Genomic DNA, 10060 nt, shown 5'->3' on the forward strand with positions numbered 1-10060 from the left:
CCTCCCTTTCAGGCTGAGTTGCACTCTGCACCATATCAGAACTAGAACTATTATCAGAAGCAGAGAAGAAACGGTCAAAATTACCACCGTCATAGTCACCAGATGGTGCCCTTCTTTCACGGCCTTCCCTAGGGATATCCTCAGGCTCTTCTGCAATAGTGAGGTTTACCAGGGGATTCCTGTAACACATAAAATCAAGAAAACCCTTGATAAAGTTAGTGTAAAGAGGACGATTTTGCAGCCCATAAAGCACTTGCATGCCATGTCTCTCCATGGCTACAACTTTACTGCAAATCCGACGCTTAGCAACATCTTCCTTGACATGACAACGCTTCTCCTTATGACCTGCACATCCACAATTCTTACAGAATTTGAAAATACTCTCATACCTAAAATAAACCCAGATTACAGAGTTTGTCTCCAAAGGTACATAACACCCAAGAATGAGAGGTTGAGTGATATCAATAAATAAACGAGCACGCAGATCGGTTTGTTGTAGAAGACCTTGGCCCAAGTTCTCGATCTCATCAATATGGCCTACATAAGACAAAATTTGGACTGCCCACTCCCGAGTAAGATAGAGGAGCGGCAACCCATGTACTCGTATCCAAAGCTTCAAACTGTTGAAATTGATATTTTAAGGAACAATAGTACGACCGCACCTCCTTAAATTCGTAATACGACCCTTAAAGAAAGCCATTCCTACCCTGACAATCTCGTCAAGGTCATAAGAATTCATGCACTCAAAAAGGAAATAGATCCCAGATTTATGCACACCAATATACCCCCTGGATACCCACTTGGTATTCACTATATGTTGAATAAAAGCTGAAGAAGGCGGGGTAGGGCCAACCCCCAATCTATGGCACTAAGATTATAGTTAATTGGCCCCGGAAACCCAAAGTTACGAGGCACAAGGATAAAGGAACCCATTTGTTGGCCCTCATCCACACGCCCCTCGTGTGGGTATGGTAAAGGCTGTGGATTTAAATCCATTTTAAAAGAGAGAAATAATCTCTAAAAAAACAGAGCAAATAAAGAAGGGAAAAAGAAAGATTAAAGACCAGAAGAGAAACAGAGTAGAAAAGGCAATTAATGTGTGATGTTGAGAAGTGAGAACTTAGCAATCAATATAACATTAAATAACCAAATGCTTGGAGAGTTGGAGAAGAGACCTCTAATGCATGGTGTACTAATGGAAAAAAAGAGGCGAGAATAAGTAAAAAAAATTCAAGTAGGAGTTTCAGAAGATCTTTGAAGAGGAATAGAAGAAGAATGTTTGAATTGAAAGGAATGGTGTCCTTCGAACAAGTGTATTATTCCGATAGAGGGTTCGGAATCAATTACGGAGCTAATTATTCAGGAAGGTTAAGTGATTGGAATGCCTAGTTGGAGGTCGCTTTCGATCAGTAATATTAATGTATAATTAATATTACAGCTTAATCTTGACTGAACCCTACGAGTCACACCCAATCAAGTTAACAATCCGTAACGACGAATTAATCCGAAAGGATTTAATGAGTCATTAGAGTATTATGAACAAAGACATCGGATTCCGAGCTTAGAGCGTCGGAACCGAATCTCAAAAGTCGAGCCAAAATTTGGGAATTGGTGAGATGGGAAAATGCTTCAAGCATGCGGGCCGCGGACCCGGGGTAACGAGTCATGGATGCGGGTCGATGGGTGGCGGCCCAACCAAACCTATCTTGGGGCTCAAGGTTGGGTGCCACATGGTTAGCTCACATTGGATGTGAATTGCCTTGGGGAGTAAGTGGGGAAGTGGTCCTCACCTAACCACTTGACACTTATTACTTAGTGATTCCTTGGTTAATTTAACTAGGAATTGAATTTAACATTCTTTCCATGTGGGATCTTTTTGGGAGAAAGTCCCACATTGAAAGATTGAAAGATGAGAGGATTTAACAAGGAATCACTCCTTATAAATACCCAAGGCATACCTTGGGAATTACACACTTGAGTTGAACTCAATAAGGCATCTCCCAATAGGTGAGAAACCTTTAAGTTCGTAATACTCTAGTCTTTCTTGGTCTAGCCCCGGCTAAACTCCGGGGTAGGGGCCATACGGGTCGTGCTTGAGGGTGGACTCCGTTGGAGGGTTCACATTTGGGGCTCTTTCCGTTCTTGAGTCTGTGTTCGTTCAAGTAAGAGCTCGGGTGAGAGAAGCACGCTACAAGGGTAAGATCTCTTGTTAATTATGTTATTTATTACTTCCTCTGTTTTTTAATACTTGCAACACACCCTTTTTCACGGTATTTAAGAAAAGTGGGTCTCATGTGATTTAAAACAATTAAAATAGAGGAGAGAGATAGTTATGAGTATAATTTAGTGGGCCATGAGATTATAATAAGGATAATAGTACAACTTTTAACATAAAATACTTTCCAATTATAGTGTGTTGCAACTATTGTGACATTTCCATTTTAGGAAAGTGTTGCAACTATAAAGAAACGGAGGAAGTATGTTAATTATTATGCTTATGTTTAGTTGCATTTATTTACGTGCGGGCGGGTCTTGGGGTCGATTTTGTTTCCGCGTGGTGTTGGACATCATAAAACCCAATAGCGGTATCGGAGCCTCGCTCATTTAATTTATGTAACTAATTTTTCAAGGTGATTTAAATGGCTTTAAATTTTTGGTTATGCTTGCAAATTAGATTGGAAGCTCGTTTTGTTTATTTTAATCTCGATTTAAAATTGAATTTTGGCTCCAGAACCCAGATTTCGACCTAAAACTAGTGAATTTTGGGTGGAATCGATATTCTAGAACACTTTTGACCTTTTTAGGATTGTCCAAAAGCCAAATTCTGCTCGAAAACACTACTGACCTTGATTGTTTAATGGCATATTAATTTTTCATTACATGTTTGGTTATTATTGTTAATCTACTGCTCATATAAGCGTATTTTGAGCATTATTATCAAGTTATAATTAGTGCTCAAGTAGTTGGCTATTTTTTCACAAATTGCAAATTAATTGCTTTGTGTGTGAAAAAGTTCATGTTTGAAGCTTTCAAGTATTAAAGTCCCAATCTTTTTATCATTTTAAGTGATGGGAACTTTATATATTACTAGATTCCATGATTGTTTATTGAAATTTATTGATTTAATCATTTATTAAGTTGATTAAAGTCATAAAGTTTCAAACTTGTGAATGAAATGTAATTAGTCTTCATGTTGGAAGATGTAATATTTTCAAGTATGCACAAGTTGATGTTGGAATTCTTAGTGAATGTTTGAAGTTCATATTTCCAACCTCCTTTTAATTTTGTCAAAAGTCATTGTTAATTTATGCATGGTTAAATTAATTATGAGATTAGCCCTTATCAATTTTGTTGCACCAAGTTAAACCAAAATTATTAAAGATTGGTTCTTGGAATTAATTTTGGTTATGCACTTGAAATTGAATTTATTTAAGTTAGACTTATTTTATTTTTCCATTTTTGCTCAAAATATTGATTCTAAAATTAATTAGAATTGATTAAATACGTCACACAAAAATAGGGAAATAATCTCGAGGCACAAGTACGCAAAACGAGGCACAATAACCACGAGCACTCCCTCGGCCAGCTGGGCTGCTTGCGCAGCCCACATGTGGCTGCCGAGGGAATGCGGACTGTAACATGGCTTGTGCGTGCTAGTGCGGCATGTGTGCGTGGGCAGCAGCTTGGTGAGACCAGGGGGGGCACTTGTGCGTGTGGCTTGCTACTGCGAGGCAGCGAGGGCGCGCACAACAGCAAGCCCGAGTGGCTTTCATGTGAAGGCCATGGAGTCGTGGGCACGCCTCGTAGGCAGCATAACGCGTTGTGCGATGATGTAAGCTACAGGGTGACGCTTGACGCTAGCTATGGCTGTGCGCTCGAGCCGTCACATGGCACCCATACCCTCGGTGCCTAGTGCACCAAGCCGAGAGGCTTGATGCTAGGCACTTGGGCGTTTTAGGGCTATGTAATTTTGCATTTTGCCAATTTAATTATTTTAATTGTATTTAAAATTATTTTAATTAAAAATTAGAGGTCAGGCCTCGGGTTATGAGCGGCATTTGCAAGATATTTTATTTAGCAAAATTATGGGTTTACCGACTTAATTAATCGAATTAATTAAGTTGGATGCGGAATTTAGTGGGAGCTAGGGATTTCAATGGGGCGGGGCAGGGCGGATGTTGGCCTTTTCATCCCTATCCCCACCTAACATTTTCATCCTCATCCCCATCCCCATCCCCGCGGCGGGTCCAAAATTCATCCCCATCCCCGCCCTGGCTGGTACAAGTCTAAAACCATCCCCATCCCACCCTCCACTTGGATATCCACCCCCACCTAATCCCACCCAAGACCCATCTAATCTCTGCCTCTCAAATACACAATCCAACATAATTAATACGGATTACAATAATTAAAAAAAAAACATTCTTAATGTTACACATGTTTTGTTTATAATATAAGTATAGTACAAAATATTGTAATTAATATTTTATTTCACGTAATTATTTTATAAAATAGTATAAACGTATATAATTTTGTTTTTAAAGATATATAGATGTGGGTATGAGGTGGGGATGGGGCGGGTACGAAGTGGAGTGAGGCGGGGATGGGGCGGGTACAACTTAAAATCCACCCCCGCCCCACCACCCATGGCGGGTATGGTTTTTATCCCCTTCCCCGCCCCACCACCCGCCAAACCAAGACCCATCCCCGCCCCACTGGGGCGGGTCTCCTACTTGACCCGCCCCACTAACATCCCTAGTGGGAGCATCATTGTTTATTACGTTTAATCACATAATTGATTAACAACTTTGACTAGTTTTAATTAGGTGTGTTAATCGGATTAACCACCGTAATTAGTTACTAGTTTGTGCGAAATGTTGCATTGTTACTTGTTTTTCGTTGTAAAATGCATGGGCCATTCACATATAGTGAATGGATGAATGGAATGTATATTCTCTCATAGGTTTGATAAAATGGAAACTAGTGGGGCCCGACGATTAGGATAGAAAATACGGACTGCGATCCGTTATGTATTTTTGTAATCTAAATACGGTCTGTGAACCGTTGCATATTTTTGTACCTTAATATTTAGATTAATCCTAGTCGTAGTTAACTAGTAGTTGCATAAAAGTTGGTGATGTCTTGAAGACGGCGTTTTTACGAAGACGATGCCTTAAAATTGCAATGAAGACCCTTGAAGACTTGAAGATTTAAGAGGTCATGCTAGTTGCCAAATGCATCTTCTTATGTTTGCGATATATATTTATGCTTAATAATATATGAATGATATATTAGATGCATGTTTAGGATTTTGAATGTTGCGATGATTAATTAATTTCACTTAAATCAACCAACATAGAAATCCTAGGTTCCCAAAATATTGAGTCAAATGTTGCCATTCCAAAAGAACACTTACCGAACTAATGCGCATAGTGATGGGCTATGCCAAAGCTAGGGATCACTATCTCCCTAGGAACGTAAGGTATGTTGATGGGTTTTCCAAAGCAAGACATCATATACACGTTGATTTTGGTTAACCTCAATGATATCAGTAAGGAGTCCTTAGATGTCGTGGCAATGGAGATAAACGTCATAAAGCATTAGATGCGACGTATTATCAAACCAAGAATAGATTAGAGCTTTTAGCAAAGAGTTTCTTACCTTAGAATAATAAGTGTTAAGACAAGCCAAAGCATGCTTCATCACTTGTTGATTCTTTGGATCTTGTAATTGCCTTATTCTCGCCAAATGGGGACAAATTTAAGGTGTGGATAAGACGCTTAATAAGATTGAAAGTTTGCATGACTGCTTTTAAATTTCAAACTTATTATGTTATTATCTTGATAAATGGTTTTACTTTGTACTTATATTTATAGAATTCTAAATCAAATTATATTTTTTTCAATGATTGGTAAAGGAAATTTTTGAGAATAGTTCTCAAAGAAATGAAAAGCATTTCTAAAATACAACCTCTCATAAATGACTTTTATTTCTAAGTCGTAAGGACGGTTGGACATCATGCATTCAAATTACTAGCTTAGGTAGTTTTGATAAACATGAAGTATTGAGTTGAAAACTCAAATTGTCATAAGTTGACAACCAACATATCTTTTTGCTTCATACACTAATGAGTGCAACTCATTGATGTAGTAATTCAAGTACGAATTATATATAAGAAAACATAGAACTTTGTTGTACGGCGCACTAGATGCTTAATTATGCCAAACAAAGTATAAAAGTTAAAATACTTAAAATGGTTCTTAAAGATTATGAGATGATGTATAATAAGAAATATAGGAAACAAGGAACAAAGAAAAGGAATAAATTCCATTTCTACCAAAGAGTTCGTGTTATTGTACTAAACTTAGCAACGTATTGTCTTCACAAGTATCAGATAATGCTTGAGTGTTCCACTTTAAAAGTGACCTCAAATCATTAAAGTAAAGCTAAGTTATTGACTTACAAGCTTAGAATGAAGCAAGAAGTGCTACATCAGTTGTAAGATCGTATGCTTTGTTTAAAGACCTTTTAAAACTAAGGGTGGAACAAATAATGGTTATTATTATGTTCCATAATCAGCAAACAATCCGTTTACACACGAAAAGACTCACATTCAAAGTAAAGAGCAATAGTTGCGAATTTATTTGCATGGCATGGTTTTTTAAGTCATGAGTCAAGAATGCTTTATTATAAACATACATTTCCCTAACATGAAAACTCACAAAGTTCAAATAATGGGCATGATTTGTGTTCCGAACATCTTTAGCAATGTCACATTGACAAGAATGTACTCAAGGATATATAGGCTCTTAACAGTTGATCGATTCGGAATTGTTGAGCTCGTTTTACTAAGCAACCCAATATGCTTAGGGCACAGCTAAATGATCAAAAAGCATCCAAAATCAAATAAACGGCCTGATTGGAACAAGTATGGCAAAGAAGATCAGAAAATCAATCAAGAGGATACTTTCCCAGAATACACCTGCTGAACAAAGAAAAGAGAATGAAATCAAGAAGATCTCCCTTATTTTGAATATATTCTGATATCTTTGTAAACCTAGCTGCTCCCAGGTATAAATAGCATAATTAGACATTATAACAGTCATGTACGCTCACTTATACATTAACACAAATAATATATCTTCCTTATTCTCTCGGAATTGTGTCCTTGCTGATCAAGAAGCCTATCCTTTCTCAGTATTGTATCTCTAAACTCTATCTTCTTTAATATAATCGCTGTTTATTGCTTTATTATTGTTCTTGGTTATTGTGTTTGATGCTTTAGGTTTGATTGTTATTACCCCTTAATCCCTAAGCAAATTCCTATATCATCCCAACTAAGATTTGCCTAAACAATTTGGCGCCCATCGTGCGGCTGATAATCAATTAACCTCCCAAATCCACCAAAAACCAAGACAATCACCATGACTGGACAACCAGTACCCTTCACCATAGCCGAAATCAATGAGGGAATGAACGCATTCCGTCAGACCCTAGACAAACAAAAAAGCCAGATCGAAACACTACTAGCCCAAAAAGTCCAAACTGAGGCCAAACTTACCAGCCTGACCAGACAAAATGAGGCCCTTCGCAACCAAATACAATCGGTTGCATCCAAAACCGTCAACACCAGAAAGAACACAGAAAGTGTAGCCATGTAACTTGATATGTCTGCAACTTTTCATACCCCTACTAACGGGGAAAAAGGTTCTAACAACAGGGATGACTCCTTAGACGTAGATTTTATTAGTGCAGGAACTTTTCAGAAAAGCAAACAGGTAGGAACTAAGGAGGGAAAGATAGAGAAGGTAGTCAAGGAGTACCTCAAAGCACTTGAGGCCAAGATTGCAAAAATCCCAAGAGTACCAAAGCCCATGGAGGAAGAGGCTGCAGATGGCTACATAGAGTCACCCTTCTCAGAGGAGATTGCTATGGTGGAAGTACCTAAGAGGTTCAGCACACCCAATATGGCCATGTACGACGGAACAACAGACCCAAATGAGCATGTGTCCCTCTACAAACAGAAGATGATGACCAGTTCAATCCCTAGAGACATCAGGGAGGCTATTGATATGAATGGTGTCCTTCGAACAAGTGTATTATTCAGATAGAGGGTTCGGAATTATTAGAAAGCTAATTATTCAGTGAGGTCAAGTGATTCGAATGCCTAGGTGGAGGCCGCTTTCGATCAGTAATATTAATGAGCAATTAATATTACAGCTTAATCTTGACTGAACCCTTCGGATCACACCCAAGAAACTAATGAACTGACACGACGAATTAATTCGGAAGGAAATAATGAGTCGCTCGATTATTGTGAACAAAGACGTCGGATTCCGAGCTTAGAGCGTCGGAACCGAATCTTAAAAGTCGAGCCAAAATTTAGGAATTGGCGAGACGGGAAAATGCTTCAAGTAACAAGTAAAAACCCTAGCCGCGCGAAAGTCCAGGGAAGCGCGCCAAATAGAAGTGCGCCATGTGGCAGCCACCATGGTGGCGGCGTGCCCCGTGGCAGCGCGCCATGGTGGAGGCGTGCCACATGGCAGCGTGCCAAGGTGGCGACGTGCCACGTTGGCAGCCACCAAGTGGCAATGCGCCACGTGGTAGTGTGCCACGTTGGCAATGCCATATGGCAACGGGCTGCGGACCCGGGTGGCAGGTCATGGACGTGGGCCAAAAGGTGGCGGCCCAACCGAACCCAACTTAGGGCTCAAGGTTAGGTGCCACATGGTTAGATCACAATGCATGTGAGTTGCCTTGGGGAGCAAGTGAGGAAGTGGTCCTCACCTAACCATGTGACACTCGTTACTTTTGTTATTCCTTGGTTTATTTAACTAAGGATTGAATTCAACATTCTTTCTATGTGGGATCTTTTTGTGAAAAAGTCCCACATTGAAATATGAGTGGAATTCACAAGGAAGCACTCCTTATAAATAGCCAAGGCATACCTTGGGATTGTTCGGTTTTTTGAGTAAGGTGTTAGAAAAGGCATCTCCATTGAGAAAACCTTTAAACACATATAATTACTCGAGTATTTGGTCAGGCTTAGCTAACCTCTAAGCATTGGACCTTGTCGGGGTTGAGTTGCGGGTGGATACCGTTGGAGGTTTTTTGCCCGTGCGAGACTAAAGGCTTTCTCAAGTAAGAGCTCGGGGGTACGAGCGAAGCACGCATCAAAGGTAATTAATCTTTCCTTAATTCTTGTTAATTAAGTTAATTATGTCTTGTGATTATATTAATTGTGAGTGTGATCTTGGCTCGGGTTTTCTTCCGCGATGAGTTAGACTCATCAAAACCCAACAGCGGTATCGAAGCGTTGCTCATTTATTTTTATAATCATAATTTTCAAGGTGTTTTTATGGCTTTATTTTTCTGGTTTTATGTTGCTAATTAGATTAGTAGCTCGTTTTTATTAATTTTAAGCCCGTAATAAAGTTGATTATGGCCCCGAACCTAAATTTTCGCCCAAAAATAGTGAATTTTGGGTGGAAAAGGTGTTCTGGAAATGATTTTACCCTTTAGTTCTGTGTTTTACGCCAAAATCCGACCAGAAATGCCTTTTTTGAGGGATTTTTCGTTTTGACGAAAAATTTTAAGTCTTTCTAACCTTGAATCTTAATGGTATATTTATGATGACTATGTATATGGTTCTTTCCTGAAGGTTTCTGCAATTTTGAACCTCTTTAAGCATGGTTACTTGGTAGTAATTGGTGCTTGAAAGATTGATTTATATTTTAACATAATTGCAAATCCATTGCATTAAGTGTGAAAAATTTGTTCTTTGAGGCTTCTAAGTACTAATGATTCAATCTTTAATTGTTTTAAGTGATTGAAACTTTGTGTTATTAAATTCCATGAATTTTGGTTGAACTTTTGATTTAATCATGTATTAAGTTGATTGGAACAATAAAGCTTGAATCTTGTGATAGAAATTTCATTTATCTTCATAATGGAAGATATAATTTTTCAAGGATTCACAAGTTAAAGTTGGAATCTTTATTTGAATATTTGTGTTCATAATTCCATCTCCCCTTTATTTTGTCAAAATCTCATGATTAAT

The sequence above is a fragment of the Chenopodium album genome, chromosome 18 (assembly GCF_948465745.1).
Source record: "Chenopodium album chromosome 18, dcCheAlbu1.1, whole genome shotgun sequence".
In the NCBI taxonomy this organism is placed as follows: Eukaryota; Viridiplantae; Streptophyta; class Magnoliopsida; order Caryophyllales; family Amaranthaceae; genus Chenopodium; species Chenopodium album.